General features: G+C 38.3%; 1 protein-coding gene across 3 annotated transcripts in view; it reads right to left on the minus strand.

The window, feature by feature from the left end:
- Window positions 1-16725, minus strand: part of NRIP1 (nuclear receptor interacting protein 1) — a 195691-nt gene that overhangs the window by 25406 nt on the left and 153560 nt on the right. Inside the window, exon 5 of one of the 3 annotated variants that reach the window (XR_009961000.1) lies at window positions 15310-15376. The exons of the other annotated variants lie outside the window; for them this stretch is intronic. The gene's annotated coding sequence lies outside the window, so the exon portion shown is untranslated. Of the gene's footprint in view, window positions 1-15309; window positions 15377-16725 lie in introns of those variants that run through there. 3 annotated transcript variants of the gene reach the window in all.

The following is a 16725-nucleotide window of genomic DNA, read 5'->3' on the forward strand; positions in this document are numbered from 1 at the left end:
CTCCTAAAATATACCCTAAATCCAGGTTTGGGCTGAGCACCACCCCAGGACTTCTGCTTTCTACCTTTACTCCACATAATACCATCTAGAAGTCACTTTGAAAAACAAAGAAAATTAGGGGTAATTATTCTAATTTTGGAGTAAGACTGCATTTTTGTTTTACATATAAATCAATGATTTTAATAGCAAATTTGCGGAATTAATGAAAGAAGCATCATGCACATTCAATAGATCCACTATTCCTCATCAGCTTTGAATCCTGACATATTGCAATCCTCTTTTCAACCACTGGCAATTTGAGCAAGAGAAGAGTTTAGAAATGGAGAAGAATACTGTATGGATCATGTATTTAAAATAAAAAATCCAAGTTTACTTTCTCCCTGAAAAACGATAGAGATGTAATCATAAATTTGTTTTACTGGACATTTTTCCATTGAAATTAATCACACTATTTGATTATATAAAAATACACAGTCTTTCTTAGGCATATGTTTAAGTACTACAGGATCTAGCCCTAGGCATATTTCCTCAGAGTTTCTTCATTTTTCCTCAGCGATTTCACAATCATTTTGGCTTATTTTCTGTGTTTTATCAATTTTCAAACTTTTTTTTTTTTTCTATTTATTTTGAGGACAAGCATGTTAACCATTTGAATGCACTGATACTGTTAGAGGTCTATAGGCTGTCCATTCATACCTGAGCCTTTTGTTCCAAAGTGGTTGAGTTACTCCAGTTTCTGCAGCTGATAGCACTGGAGGGTATTATATAACCAGCTGCATTTCTGACTGCCTTTGACCAAGCAGGGTTAGCAATAGGCAGCTTTGGGGCTGAATCAGGAACAAGGTAGGAACTCGCACCTCCAGCTTAGTAGCCTTAGTTATCTTGTCAAAAGTCAAAGTCAAATTAAACGTTCCTTATTAATTAAAAATATCCTGATGCTGCACATATTGAAGTGTAGTAATTGGTATCTAGCAATTAAGACTTTGTTCCCCTTTTTTCTTCCTATTTCTAGGAAGGCTTATGATATTTACTTTATCTATCTCGTGATGCTTTTCTCCCACACCTCCTTTCTCTCTGTTCTTACACATATACATAAAACTCTCATTATTTTTAGCTCCATTCTTCTCTGTTCCTATTACTTACTAGCAATCTATCATAAAACTTGGAAAGAGCACGTATCACAGTTACCATTCTGTGCACCCTAAACCAACAGAACAACCCACATTATCAAAACAATGAAACTGAAAAGAAAAAGTTGTCAAATGCATAGCATGAGGAAACAGAGGGGGAAAGACAGAAGAAAGCATTTTTCCTATATTTTTCCGTTTTAATATTCTAGCCTTATTTATCACAGTAGAGTATCTATGGCTTGACAGGTATTTCTTGAGTTAATATGCCCCTTTAAACTTTACTTTAAAGGCAATCATCCTCCAAGAACAGATTTTGACTTCAGTAAGACCTGAAATTAGCAACTATATTAGACTTTGGATGAAAATTGCTTATCAGTGGTCCATCTCCCTCTTTCCCCCATCCCGCACCGTATCTGAAGAATGTCATGGCCCTATGATGGCACGCTTTTTGAACTCTTTCCAATTTCAGATATTTCCTATCTCTTTTAATACCTCATTGCTTTTGCATCAATTACAGCCTGACCTAAAGCCACACTAGTAGTGAATGTGATATATAGTGGAATCCATTTAAATGAATTTCTGATGAAAGAATAAAACTGTTAAAAGAATAAATTTACTGCACACAGATTTATACAAATCCTGTATATGTAGTGAAATCCTCTTAAAGGAAAAGCTGATGAAAGATTAAAATGTTAAATGAATTAAAACCCTGCATCCTAGTGAAATATAATGATTATTTGACCTATTAAATGAGTAGCTCCAATGACCACATAATGGTAAGTATATGTCGATTTTAAATATGTGGTAAAAAAATGTAAAGCAAACAACAATCAATGGGTACATCTATTATGATAAACTTACAGAACACCAGTGAAGTGTTCTTGAAAGGTTTTTCTTAGAAGGCCTTTAAGTTAGCAAGACTTATATTTGTTAAGGAAGAGAGACCTTCAGTGATTATTAAAAGTTATTAACTGTATAGTATAAATGTAATCTTTCCTTTGTTCAGATTCAATATATTCAGCTTTGTCAACATGAAGGTCCGAGAAAGCCACTCTTTCTTACCCCTTTCAGCTGGACTCTGTCTGTGGCAAATTTTTAGGGATCTCTTTTACAAAAAAAGATATTGAGCAGTATCTGCCGTTAGGTCTGGCTGTTTCTCATGTTATGGAAAATACCTTTTTAAATGGTGCCAAAGAGCTGACATTTGCCATCACCAATGAAACAAATAAACATCAAAGTTGTGAGCACTATAACATTTGTTTAGTTTTTGTAATTTTAAACTAAATACAGCATACCCATACATTTCTGATAAATATTGTGTCAATGTATTTCAGTGCTAAAATACAAACTAATCATTTTGATTCTATCAATCAAAAGTGTTATTTTAAACAATAAATTAAATTAAATAAATAAATCACTGTGAAGTGATTCCATTTTGAAAAAATATATACTTGAACTGCAGAACTCTGTTTTGGCCAGCTCTACAAGTAACTGGTTTCAGGTTTAAATCCCAGATTAAACCACTAAAAACATGCATTGTAAATCCCTTTGCAATGAGTTTAGAATGATTTTATACATCAGTTTCCTACCTAAGAAGATGTGAGTTCACGTTCGGTTTAGGTCATAGGTGAAATGAGTTTGTCAGTCGCAATCCAGTCTATAATGAATTTATATCTTGATCACAAAATTACTCTACCACCCAATTAAATGTTGCCTGAAGCCTCTGATCTTTAAAGATGGAGACCCAGCAAAGGGTATTAGAGACTGAAGTGCATTTTCAGTATAAGGAGATCTGTACAATCCCTTTATCATCCATATTCAGGTCTAGACAGTACTGTCTCAGTACCAAGATGCTACATGTGGAAATGGCATACTTCCTTTTGTCAAGTATTTGTATTGGTACCACATCACACAGCTGAAGTGTTTATTTGCCCTTCATTACTGTTGAAACCAAATCTCAAATATTTTTGTACCAAGAAGCATTAAAAAACTTAGATCACAGCTGCCCTTGCAGAAAATACATTGTAGAAATGCAGGTATTTTTTAGTGAACACTTTTGCAAAGACTTTTTCTATCAAGCAACGATGCAATTGTGATTATCCACGTCATTTAGCCCAAAGCCTATATTTTTGAAAATGGGACGTATGGGTAAGACAAAACATTTATTGCAGGGTTTTGGCTGGCAGTGAAGCATGCCGAAAGGCCGAACTTCTCTGTACATGGCTCACATGAAAAGCATGTGAGCGAACTGCAGCCATCAGAAGAATACATGTGTAGGGTGCAAGTATATCAGACCTTTCCTTTGAGAGAAAGTGTCTGCTGCCTATCCTCCTCCTCAAAGCAAAGGCAGCTGGACATGAAAGCCCAGAAAGTATACTTAAGCCTCTTCAGTGGGGATAATTTTGAGTCCTATGAGTTTTCTTGTGAGCTTCAGGAAAATCTGGGGAAGGGAAAGTTTGTACTGCCTCACTGAAAAAAATCCAAGGAAAATATGTCTGAGGGGATTTGATAGCACAAATCTTTCAATGTACAATTTCTCATGGAATTTCCCTTCTTACGTGAGCTATATCCTCACTTGTTTTCCATTCACAGTAAGATCTGGAATTACAGTCAAAATCCAAATTTACAAGAACTAGTCCATCCACTGTTGTTCTGATAATCAATAAGCAATAATAGCCATAAACAAGAAAGCTGAGAATAATCATGCAAATACTCTACTCATTCCTAAAACTACATACTACTTTACCTTAGCGAGCAAAAAATGTTCTTTTCAAAAATAGAAACACACTGAAAATACAAGTAGATGATAACAAGTAGATACAGAAGATTAACTCAACATAAGACAAACATTAGATAAGGGTTTTGCACATTGGAAGTGTGATGAAGGAACGACTGGACTTGGATTTTGATGCTCACATTAAAATAGTCTGTGAGAATATCTTCTTGAGAAATGCAAACTACATGGGAGTTTGGAGCAGATCATTCCTGTTGACAAGCTTCTGGACATGTGCAGTGGTTGAAGAGAACAGGAGCTGGATGGGTAAGAAACAGAAGATACCCAAAACCAACTAGGAGTCAGCGGGGCTCAGGTGAGAGGCTGCATGAGAAATAAAGTTACAGAACCCCAGTTTTTGTAATAGGTTTAGTGTGCCAGACAGAATAAGCTATTTTTCTTAACAATTTAGTGACAAACTACATGAAGTGTGGAACACATTTCAAGAAGCCATTCAACGCAAGGATGGAGAAGATGCCACACATATTTGCAAGTGTTGAATACCTTCGGGAAGATATACAACTGTTACTGGCATTATGAGACAGCAAAAAAGTGTTAATATACAGTAGGTCTTGGCCGTTCGGTCACCACACATAAATAACAGGTTTCCTAATCCAATATTCACAATAAAAGCTCTGGCCATACTCCAGAGAAAAACCCATTTCCATCCTTGTCTCTCAGAAATCCTCTTCTTCTGAAAGATTCCTCCTTTTCAGTCATTCAGCCCACATCCCTTTCTACCAGCATAAAGAAGAGAGTCAGCTCGCCATAGCGGATTATCCTTCTGCTGTTTGAACACTCAGAGCAGGTAGCTGCAACTTGTCCTCTAACTCCTTCTTTACCAAACCCTTCTTCTAATTCCTTGCTTGTCACTGTGACAAAAAAGACTGAATTGGCAGAAGGAGGATGTAGTTATCTTTTGGCTACCAGAAAAGAAACAACTGAATGAGGATCTGAAGCTACAAATGGGGCTCAGAGGATTAATCTGATTTAACCCAAGAAAATCAGACTCAGGTCATGCTCATTAAGAGGACTTTTTAGAAACAGACAAAAAAACAAACAAACAAAAAAAACCATAAGAAACATCTGAATTCCTCACAATAATATCTCTGTATTATTTATAAGAATTTTGGAAGGTGCTGATTACAATGATGAATGTCAATAGGATTCTATCTACTATTAATGCTATTATTATTGCTGTAGTTCTTAGAAGCTATAGTTACGGTTGTTAGTGAGTTTGGTGGGAAAGATCTGATAAAGCAAAAAGCTGAGAAGGATGAAGACAGTAAGAAGAAGGCAGGAGAAAGGAACAGAATAAAAACACATAGAAGGGGGAGATTAAAAACAGATATGAGGGAGACTGAGGACAAAATGGGATCGTATTGAAGCAACTGGAGGTGATTAAAGAAGGAGCAAAGCTCAAGAACTTGCATTTGAGTCAGGCAAGAAAACAACACTTGTAGAACCAGCAAGAAGCATGGAAAGGCAAGCTGAAGGGAGGACAAATGATCATTTCATGGGAGAATGGCACATACTCTTCAGTTTTCTCTGGAATAAATTGCTGTAAAAATGTCCAGAAAACCGAGGAATAAGAGTGTAGAAGGTTTCAGAAAGAGATTAAAGATGGGAAAAATGTGACTGAGGCTGTAGGCATAGGGTTCAATGGAGCTGAAAAAGAAAAAAAAATGGTTAGTTAAGAAGACTGTAGAACTGAAAGGAAAAATAAAAGGGTTTTGTAGTGGGGGAAATAAGCCTGTAGAAGTAGCTTTTACTGAAACACTGCAATGTATATGCAGGAGTGGAGGAAGTAAATACTGGGAGTGAATCAGTTGCAGCTTTGTGGGACAGACCATCAGCTGGAGAAAAAACAAACGGTAAAAGAGAATGTAGCAATCTACAAAATTAAAAATAAAAGGTGAGAGCAGACATGAAGTTATCTGCTATTGGCTACCAGAAATTCTGAAAAAAGGATCAAGCGGGACCTATGGGTGAATGAATGATCATAAATAGCTTTGATAATGAATAAATTTTTAAAACACTTTCTGCAGAGTGGAGAAATACCACAATTCAGTTTAATTCTATTGATGAAGAACAGGAATGTATAATGATTAAATAACTTGTGTGAGGTCACACAGAAATCAGAGACATTGACCCTGAGACTCCAGAATCCCAGGTCAGACAGTTCATGAGCTAATTACCGTTTGTTGGCTGGTAAGAACAGAAGTCTGACATCCTTCTACTCTTGTAGAGCCCCTCTTTCTTTTCCCAGTATAATGAAAGGGTGTGTTAATTAAGATACCAACCAAACTAAACAAGAATAGTAAACTACATCTCAAAATATTTTGCCTTCTACAGTCTTCTGTGCTCCGTATGAACTCTGAAATAGTGAGAACAAGAGCAAACCCAGAAATGGCTCATTTTTTTATCTGCTGATAGGTCAGCAGGGAGGAAAGCAACTCTGCCCCATCGCATCAAAGAGTTTAATGCTTCCCATAGCATATAAAAACAAAAGGTAAAAATTCGCTACTGATGAAGCGTCTATGCCGACAGCTAATTTAGGTCCAATATACATGCTATGCAGAGAGAATAAATTCTTATGACATATCAAGTCTGGAATCCAGGGCAGCCTGGTATTGATATTGAAGCAACACACTGTTTGCATACTGATTTCTATGGTACTGCTCTTTGTTTTGAAAAACATCTTTATGCAGTTTCATTGGGAGCATAAGTGTCATATCCAAATAAACCAAGAAATCCAGCCATAATGACTAGTTTGTTAACAGCTCATTCTTTAACTGGAAAAGAAACTTTCTAGGGTTTAGGGGGCTTGGTTCTATTTTTGAATAAAAATTATAGCAACCATTTTTTCCTCCTTTCAAATTTTGGAGATTTAAAATACCTTCTCATCTATTTTTATAGATTCTGATGTGCACCCTGTGGAGTCATTTTAGGCATAATTTTGATTAGCTGATAGTTCTCTGAACATTTAGGAACTTAATATAATTTAGTATCTTATTTTTTATTTGAAGGATCTTAGAGACTATTTCATCTGTTTTTCAGCTACATACTTTTTCAGTCCCTTATGTTCACTATTTTGAAAGTTGCTTTTAATAGATATGATCTTGCATGCACTTCACCTACAGAACTCCTCCTCAAGAAATCACACTGCATCACTGCATTACAGTGCAATAAACAAGTAATAGAACTTCACCTTAGTGTGTCTCCTCGGTGTTTTGGCATGACTTTTACTTCACCTCCTGAACCTCTTCAACACACTGTCAAACTGACTGTACTCTCTGCTTATCTGAGATTACTTTCTCTCCACTGAAATGCAGTTCATTACTTTCTTCAATGGAATTTTAAATCTGTTCTCTAATAGATTTCTAATCCTTAGCAAGCCCATGCATTATGAAGAAACCACAGTGCTTGCCATATGGTTAACCTGATTTTCAGTGACCCTGCCACATAATTTTCATTAAGAGCATGTGATTAGGAAAATACCTCACCAGTAGGAATATGACTCCCCTCTCCAGATTTCCCTTATTATTCTCAGTAGATTCTGACTGTCACATACCATCCCGCCTTTATGGAGAACTGCCAGCGCTTCCCCTCAGAAACCTCCTATTCTCACTTCTAGTATTTTCATGAGCAATGTAAGACATTACTTCCTAAGCTCTGGGTGATGGATGCACTCTCCTCAGGACATTCAAAGTTCACCTGCTCACACAAGAAAAAGAGATAATCAGCCCATCTATTCCAATAAGAATGGCACTATCATATGAAGCTTCTTTCCCTACTAGCCCACTGCTAAAATAAAGATGTTGTTGCATTTCGTATCAGCCCAGTGTAAAAATAAAGATGTTGTCTGTTATTTTCATCCTATTTCGGACCAAGAAAAGCATTTTGACCACTTACAATCTTTAATAATTCTGTGCTACTTTTCACAGCAATAGAGAAATTTCATCAAAATTTCCTTGGGGAATTCCAGTTCACATAATTGTATATCACCTAACCACATCCTGGTGAATCCTTATTTCACCAACTATGGGATTCTATCTCATGTCCTATTCCAAGCTATTATCTGATTATACTGCATATTGTTCAATAGTAGCAGTTGTTAACCTTCAAAGTACAATTTCCATGTTGGAAGGAGTAAAAAATAAAAACACATGTACACATCAAATGAAAGTAATATATAAGAATTTGTTGCAAAAAAACTACAACACAGAATTGGAATAATTTGTCTGCTTAAGATTCAAAGAAACCTAAAAATACAAATAAAGGATACTTAGAATGACCACATTTAGCAAGTGCTTTTAGATCCATGGGTGGAAGGTATTATACAACTGCTGAATTTTTCATGTTTTTAATCCTTTTTTTTCATTTGTTTGCTGATTAGTGTGGTAGAGATTTTTAAAAAAATCATTACTTGAATATTAATTTTAGAGATATTTCCCAATGTCAGGCTATACCAGGTATCTCGGAAATGAGTTTGACTTAAGAAAGGCTTTTAGAAGGTAATTATTAGATACACAGGCATATGAACATATTGTTCTTTTCACAATCAAAAGATGCAGAATGTCCTGTTGTCAATTAATATTCTGTTACTGTGATAGAACAACTACCCCTTATTCTGCATATACACTGGAGTCAAGACTACTAGCACCACAGTAACAGGGGCAAAAATCAGTCATGGTGAGTGAACAGACTGCTGAGAAGGCACGACAACAGTTCCAGAGCATAGATACAAACATGTGATGATGCAGTGCTTGAATAAACATACCTCTCAGCCTTTTTGCATCATCAGCTATTTATTTCAATATTTTGCATGTCATCAGTACTTTGGCAGACAGCCCATTTCTTCATTTTTAATACTTCCTTTGTATAAACAGCATATATAAAAGCTCAGTTTTAGAATAGCACATTAATCTTCACTTGTTAAGGGCTGGCTTGTCAAAATGCACTTGATAGCTGCATCATTTGTGTTATGACATCATCTCAACTTGTGAAGATGAATGCTATAAAAAAAATTCAAATAAAGGTACTATAAATCTAATGTTTGAATCATAATTTCTCAATGGAAAAATGTACGGGTCATCACTTTCTAGAGGCACAATGACTGCATTTCTACAACATCTGAACATGTTCTACTGCCTACTAGCATGGTGTTTTCCCCGCTGATGTGAGTAGCTAGACAGGATAGGACGTTAAATATTATCATAGACAGAGTGGTTTCCTTGTGGGAGTAAGGCTGATAAGCATATGCTACAAGTTTTAGCCAATTTTAAAATAGCCTCTTTTCACTCAAAGAGGTCTCCAGGGCTTCTATTACACCTGCCTTGATTCAGTCGTTTTAGCTGGAAGGGCAGGTTCTGCCTGCTTACGGCAGAACTTCAGTGCTGTAAATAAGCTGCATATACACTTCTGAAGATGCTCCCAGTTTGCAAATGTGTACCAAATTTATGTCAGCTACTTGGCTTACCTGTCACTTTTACAGGTGAAAAGTAGTCTCAGAGTATTTTAAGTGGCTAAGTCCCATATATTTAAGTGAGATGGAAAACTAGCAACTACACAATTTTTTCTGTGCCTTTGAATTGACTAATGACCTCAGTGAAAAGCACTGATTGTAGAAAAGCAAGGTTCAGGCACTAAACACTTTACTGAGAACAATGTCCCTTACAGAGAACCTTCGTCTGTGACCCCATTGCTTCATTAACACTTCACTTAGACAGGGTCCTCAGCTCAGACAGAAGTTTTCAAGAGCCCACTAGCCTTAGAAAATTTTTTGCCTATTAAGACTGACATTTTCCAGTTGGAGCTGTACTGCTTCTAGGAATAAGGGTGTAGCCCAATATTATTAAGTACTAATTATTTGATGTGCATCCTTCGCTCATGCTGGTGACCTAACCTCAGTGAAGTCAATGTGAAAGAAGGAGAGAAGACAACTCATGGCCCCCAAAAGACCCTCTCATCCATTCAGAAGTCTTCCACCATGTTGCTTGCAGATGAGTTACAGGGTGTGAATTATCTACAAGAACAATCTGGCAAATAATTTAAAGTAAGGAAGGCAGCTGAGAAAACTGTGACCTCTTCCAGACAATTCATGAAGAAATGAATAGAAAAAGAAATATTCATCATTTACATTACTCATGAATAATTACTCTTGCAGCTCTCCTGTTTGTCCACCAACTGCCAGTAAGGGAGATGCCATCACCACAATCACATGCCTTTTCTTGTTTAGTATTTTTATTTCCTATGTTCTTCAGAAGTCTTGTCAGACTTGCAGCTAGTGCAGACAGGTATCCCTCACTGACTTTAGCTGAGGTATGTGATTTACATCAGGACCTAGCTCGAGCTCTACTTCTCTCTTTTCCTTAACTTGAGCGAAGTATTTACTAAATCACATACACTGATGAATAATTCAGTGGGATTGTGTGAGTAAAGGTTACATGATTGGGCTTACTGATGTGACCACTTGAGCAGCAAACTTCTTTTCTTTCCAAAAAAAAGTGTATGGACAAGGAGAGGTACACTGCAAGAGAATATTCTAAATAGCCATGAGCAGTTGCTGGTTCTTCTCCATCGTTGCTTTGCTCTTTATCCAGCTCTCCTAACCGATGGTAGATGTGCTACCATCAGTCCTTGTGGCTTCACCTAAAACATAGGTGGAAAGTAATCCCTTGAGTCTTAAATATTTAAAACTCCAAACTTTGATCTCTGTGGATATCTCAAAATTGCCAAGTTGTTGTACATTCTGGAAATCATGATTCACCTCATTATCATCCTCTATCTCTGAATACCTGATAAATACATGCAAGTCACTCCTGCTTCTTGCAGGACTTCACTTCCAGGGGAGCACTGCACACACAGCATTGTAAAATGGGCTCCACTTCACATCATGGCTATTGGCACCATATCTGCCAGTAGGTATCATTCAGAACCATAGCACTGGTTGTCACCTGACTCCTGAGTAATGCATACAAGCCTGAGAGTTCAAAACTGTAAAACGCTGCCACCTGCAGTCAGCCAAGATCTGAGGTGTATTTCACCTGCAATATTTGATTCCCTTCCTCTTATTTAAGATCCATAAAGTTTCTTAACAAGCATCACTATGAGAGACTGAACTTCTAACTCTCTTAACAGAATTATCCATCACTTTAGAGACTCTGAAAACAGCCTGTCCTATGAACAAAAAAGCCACAGGTACCAGAAGATGACATATTTATGTTAATAAATGACGAAGCCAGAAGGTACCATTACACTAATGAGGCAACCTACTATTTAGGTCAGGTAACGTCATCCAGCTATCCATGGATTAAGCACACTAACACATTTGCATAACTGCCAGAAAGGCACCAAAACATCAAAAGATTGTAAGCTCACTCTCCATAGTTCTTTCAGTAGTTACTGAAATCCACTTTTCAAAGTCATGCCTTTTTTTCTCCCCTCCCAATATTATTTTTGGTGATACTGTTAAAGGAAGAGCATCATGGGATTAACAGGTTATACAGTCAGAAGTTGCTTGGAGAAACTAAAATATAAGCTCAGCTCTAGTCTCTGACTTGCAGGTGAAGCCTCTTCCTGAGTTAGGGCAGTTTTAAGATGTCTTGAAGATAAGCTGAACTGTGTCATGTTAGTATATCTCAGAGCCATTTTAAATTGGAGTCTGCCAAAAGCTCCAAGGGGTCATTATGATGAGATTACCGCTGAATAAAGATTTCTGGCATGTTCCCTTCATAATACTTGCTGCAGGGTTGTAGGGTGAAAATTAAGGATGCTACCTCCTTAAAGCTCTTCCACGTTTTCTGACTTTTCAAATAATCTCTCTTCTTCAAATCCCTTTATCATTTTTATCTCATTTCCTCTGGCTCCTTCCATTGGCATCACCCCTGGTTTGTTCTATAATCTGTGTCCTTCCCTCCTGATCCTGCCCTCAGCAGCTCCTGTTCCCACAAAGAGCCCTCTCCAGCGCTAGCTTTCGGCTTCACAAGGTACGCTTTAGGCCACTGTCAGCTTGCCTCACACTCAAGGCTCATCTTCCCCCCATGTCTTCCCCCTAACTCCATCAACTACCATGGGCTGCTACAAATTAATCACATGCATTTTCTTCCTTCTTGAGCTTCTTCAACATATGATCTGCAGTTTCCTTCAGTCCATCCCTATCTCTGCCTTACTCAGAGGCTGGGTGCAGATAAACATTTGCATTAGAAGATCCTTATCCAAAACAGGAGCTTCACCAAAACAATCTTCCCTCACCTCCTCCCAGTAAACACCCTACCTAGCTCTTCAAATAAACATGCCCACTACAAAGCTGAGTAGGAGATGAAATTTCAACTGTTTGATATCTTCTTCTACAACTGAGTTGGGTGTCTGGAAGTCCTTTTCTATCCCCCACCCCCAAAACAGTAACTCCAAAGCTGAGCAGAATATCCACTTCTCTTCTGGGGTAGGTGGCCCAAAATCCAAATTTATTAGTATCTACAGCACTATCTGTTTCAAAACGTAAGGTGCTTACTTAAGCTGTCCTTTGCTTTGTATCCGTTTAATAGAAACACACAAAGAGAAACGATTCAGTATCATTCAGCAAAGGATCAGAGTGCCAAACCTTTTCCAAGCATAAGTCAATCTGATTTTTAAGCACAAAAGTCAGCTATTTTTCCTGCTGCTGAAATACAAGTAAAAACTTCTAGTGAAAACTGATTTTCTGAAGTTTTAATAAATAAAAGTATATCAAAGGCATAAGAAGTAGAGCTCTTACTAATCTTAAGGAACATACAGTAAACATGGCATTTAGCAATTCAGCTACTGAAATGGCATCTTATTTCTGCCTAATTTCTAATGCATCTTCCACATTTGTCTTTCAAGTCAGAGCAGATACATTCAGTAAGAAAACTGTCTGGAAATTTTGTTCTGCTAGTGAAATCAGTAAAACCGTAGTGTCTCATTTTACTAAGGAAAAAAATCTATAAAATTGGTATTGGGCAAAATTGGGTGTTAAAATCAAAAGCAGACTTTCAATTTGAAAATGCCCTTTTGAGTGAAAAAAATAGCATGAACTATACAAAACCAGAAATAGAAATATCTCAAAGATATTTGTACTAATGCCTTAGTGATGAAGCAGCTCATTGGTAGACCAGGGTGCTGTTTGCACTTTTTTTCCCTTTTTCATGCCAGGAGATGAAAGCAAACAACCTGGAAGAAGGGAGAACCCTGTACTGCCTATAGGTTGGGAGATAATATGGAGAAAGAACATCTAAAATTCTGGAAGGGGAAAGATTCCTCCAAGGAATAAAATCTTTCCTGGACTTTCTGCACAGGATGTGCTGTTGACTTGTGCTCAGACTAGAGGAACTTTACACCCAGAAAGTCTTTTCAAGTGAGAAACAGGACAAAAATATAATGTTTCTTGAAAGATCCTCTGAGGCTGCCTCTTAGAAGAAGCTGCTAATAAATTAACTTCTAGTTAAGCTGATGCTTGAATAATAGTATCAAAAAAAAAAGTTATAGGGCAGCAGATTGATGTCAGAAGCTCCACACAGCAAGGCAATAAATAAGTGAATAGTAGAATAGTAGTTTTTTCTTCTTCTTTTTTTTAAATGATGTCTTTCCTGCTAAGCTTTTAAGGCCTATGAGTTCAAGCCTTCCCGAGGCTTTGGCCTGCCTTTGTGTCAGTGTTTCTGGTCTGTTAAACTCAGGTTTTTAAGCCAAGGGAAACTTTGGGAAAGCCTATATTTATGAATCTAATCACTAATTTGGGAGCCTTCATGAAGTGGGTGTCAGGGCCCTGAAGACATCCCTCATACCTTAGTGTGGTGCGGCCATGCTCCCCATGACACCAGCAGGATGGGGTAGTCCTCAGCTCCACCAGTTCCAGGCCCTGGGGCCAAACCCTGGCAGAAGGATGCACTCCAAGCCTGGACAGCAGGGATGCGGTACAGCACAGTCTGTAGTCAAATGGAAATACTAAACTAAAAATACAATATGATAGGGCAAGGTTGCTTATGCCACTTTTTATCCCACGGGAAAAAAAAAGAAAAAGGAAGAGAAAAAAAAGATTTCTAGGGGACTCTCAGGCAACTGCTACACAGGTAGCTGATTTTTCCAACTTTTAAAGTGTTGGTAACACCAAGACCAGGGACAGCTCTTACTTTTGGGACAGCAAGGTCCCTCCCCACCACAACTTCACAATCCTCAGCAAAACCTTTCTGAGCCACATTTGGCACTGCGGGTGGCAGTGCAGACACCAGCACTGGTCCAGCACTGTGGCATGTTGCTCCCAGTGGAGGGCATGCTCACGCGTTCAAAGTATTACAGCTGCCAGCACCAAAGACAGCTTCAGGAAGACAATTTTAAGTTTTGGACCACTGATAACCCTGCCACAGTCCCTTTCCAACCAGTCACTTGCCTAGAAGTCTATCAAACGGCACTTGGCTTAAAGCTGATAGGTGCTGTTTAACCTTCCTCTCAAGATTTTTGCTTTTTACCTTTTCATATTTTCCCCTCTAAAACGAAGCAAGTTCTGCAGGGTGGTTGAGACTAGTCCTGCCGACAAACCAGGCACTTACTTAGCCGAGCCCTGCTGGGTGCAGCGGTGCCGTCAACAACATGCCTAATTCCAGTCCATATTGGTAGCAGACAGACAAGCTAAAACAAGAACTTGGGTTTCAAGTGAGACTTTATCAACCCTGCTGTGGCTCAAATAAAACTTAGGGGCTAGCAGCTGCCTTGCCATAGATACACGCCAGTGCAGAGGAATAAGGACTCAATGCCATCCTGATAAAAGCAGCTCCCCAGGCAAGGTGAGCATGAGAGAGGAGAGGCTGGGTGGCCAGAGAGCAAGTGACTCAGATGCACTCTCTGATCCACTTCTGGGGCAGCCCTTAATCTATCCCTTAATATGCAAGTTGCTGGTGGAGAATACTATAAATATGGAACATCAAAATGTCATTTGAACAGTCACTTTAAACAGATATGTCCCAGCACTCACTACTTTTTGTGCAGGGAAGATAATAATCTGTTAAACTTTCTCCTGGAACCATATTTTAGCATTTTAATTAGAAAACCAACACAGGCACTAAACACACTGGCAATAAAGGGCAGGCCTTAATAAAGTCAGTACGGCATGCTTCTGTAACCTACCAAGGTCACTGCCCGTGGGGAATTACCAACACAAGAGCTGGCTCCCAGCCAGGGCGGCCGGCAAAGTCAGGACGGCCGCTTTCAGGTGAGTCCTGCCCCGCGCTGCCAGTTATTTACACCAGCGTTCACCAATAGTGGAGCAAAGTAATTTAACTGTAGTTTTTATTCCTTTCTAATGGAAGGCTGCTACTGAGCTGAACGTTATTCCTGGGGTGATTACCTGCGACCATTGCGATGTGGAGGAATCCTCTCCTCGCCCTTTCTTCCTCCTTTGAGCACTATCTCCCTCTGCTGTCCTGCCACAGGCCTGCACTTTGACTCCAAAAGATGACCACTACAGCAAAACCAAAAACGTGGACAAATTTATGCTGAACACAATTTTGTTTTGTTAGAAACATTTCCATGTCAGGAAGGATCAGTTCAAAACACCAGAGGCTTCCCAATGGTGGGGGAAAAAATCACTAAAAGAACAGCTACAAAATAGGTTTTCTCCCTGCATAGATATTTATTCAGTTTGCCATAATGAGTAAGAAGTAACATGCAGTAACAGCTACCTCTCTGGGAGGAAAATAACATGAATTTCAAAGCAGCATAGATTCTTTGAGGACAAGCAAATACGGAAAATGTTTTCAACTTTTTCTTTTTGATGGAAGCAGTACACAGGGCAAAGGTCATGCCAAAACAAGGGTGGTTCTTTCATGTCCTTGTATCCATATGCAAGATATCGGGGCTCAGAGGGCAAATCCCAAGTGTGATCTGTGATAATAATGGGCAAATACCTCTGAGAAACCTAAAATAAGTTTCAATAAGGGTGCTATTCTTTCAGAGTTTCCATTGGTATGGATGCTTAAGTTCCCTGTGAGTTTGGTGGTCCTCATCGCTATCTCAGGTAATAGTAATTCACCTCTTAGGTAATATACCTTTTCAAGAGGCCTTGGGTGCCTCATTATTTATAGACTGGCAAAACACACAAGTCAGTCTCAGTACTGAAATGTGAAGTGCAAATATTCTTAGGATTTTGCTTTGATTGATGTTTTTCTATGTTTTAGATGAAAAAATCCAAGAGTTAATCAGTCCATAAGCCCACAATAAATATAATATTCTTGAAGCAGTAAGGTGAGCTTGCATGAAGTTTACAGTATCAACAGCTATTTTTATGTTCTCCATACCAAGTTGGGTGAACCATGACAATAAGGTCCTGAGTGATAAAATGCTTATTAAATCATGGATCGCAGGCATGAAGCCACAGTCCTGTTGGCCTGCTATTCCAAACCCAAGTAAGATGTCCAATTTGATGATTGCACTAGTTTGAATTCTTGCAGGCATTATCCCGAGTTCTGTTGTGATTTACAAAGGGCTAACATTTGTTCTTATTTGGTTGTGATTCTTTCAACACAGTCAGTGTATTCATGTGAAGGCAGATTCTGACCCTTGCCATTTAATACACAAATACAGCTCAAATTCTTCTCCTGTACATACTTTGTGTGAGACACAATGAATCATATTTTTGTTTCACTAGCAGTGGGTGAGGTGCTGAAAATTTCATTATTCTAGTTTGTAACACTATCAAAAAAGGAGTGTCACATCGCTCAGTCAGCACCATTTTCTACATTTCTACAATTTTAAGTAGAAATACTGGGAAAATCTAGCTCCTTATAATTATGAACAGAGACTGGAGCAGAG

Source organism: Rhea pennata, chromosome 1 (genome assembly GCF_028389875.1).
Source record: "Rhea pennata isolate bPtePen1 chromosome 1, bPtePen1.pri, whole genome shotgun sequence".
Lineage (NCBI taxonomy): Eukaryota > Metazoa > Chordata > Aves > Rheiformes > Rheidae > Rhea > Rhea pennata.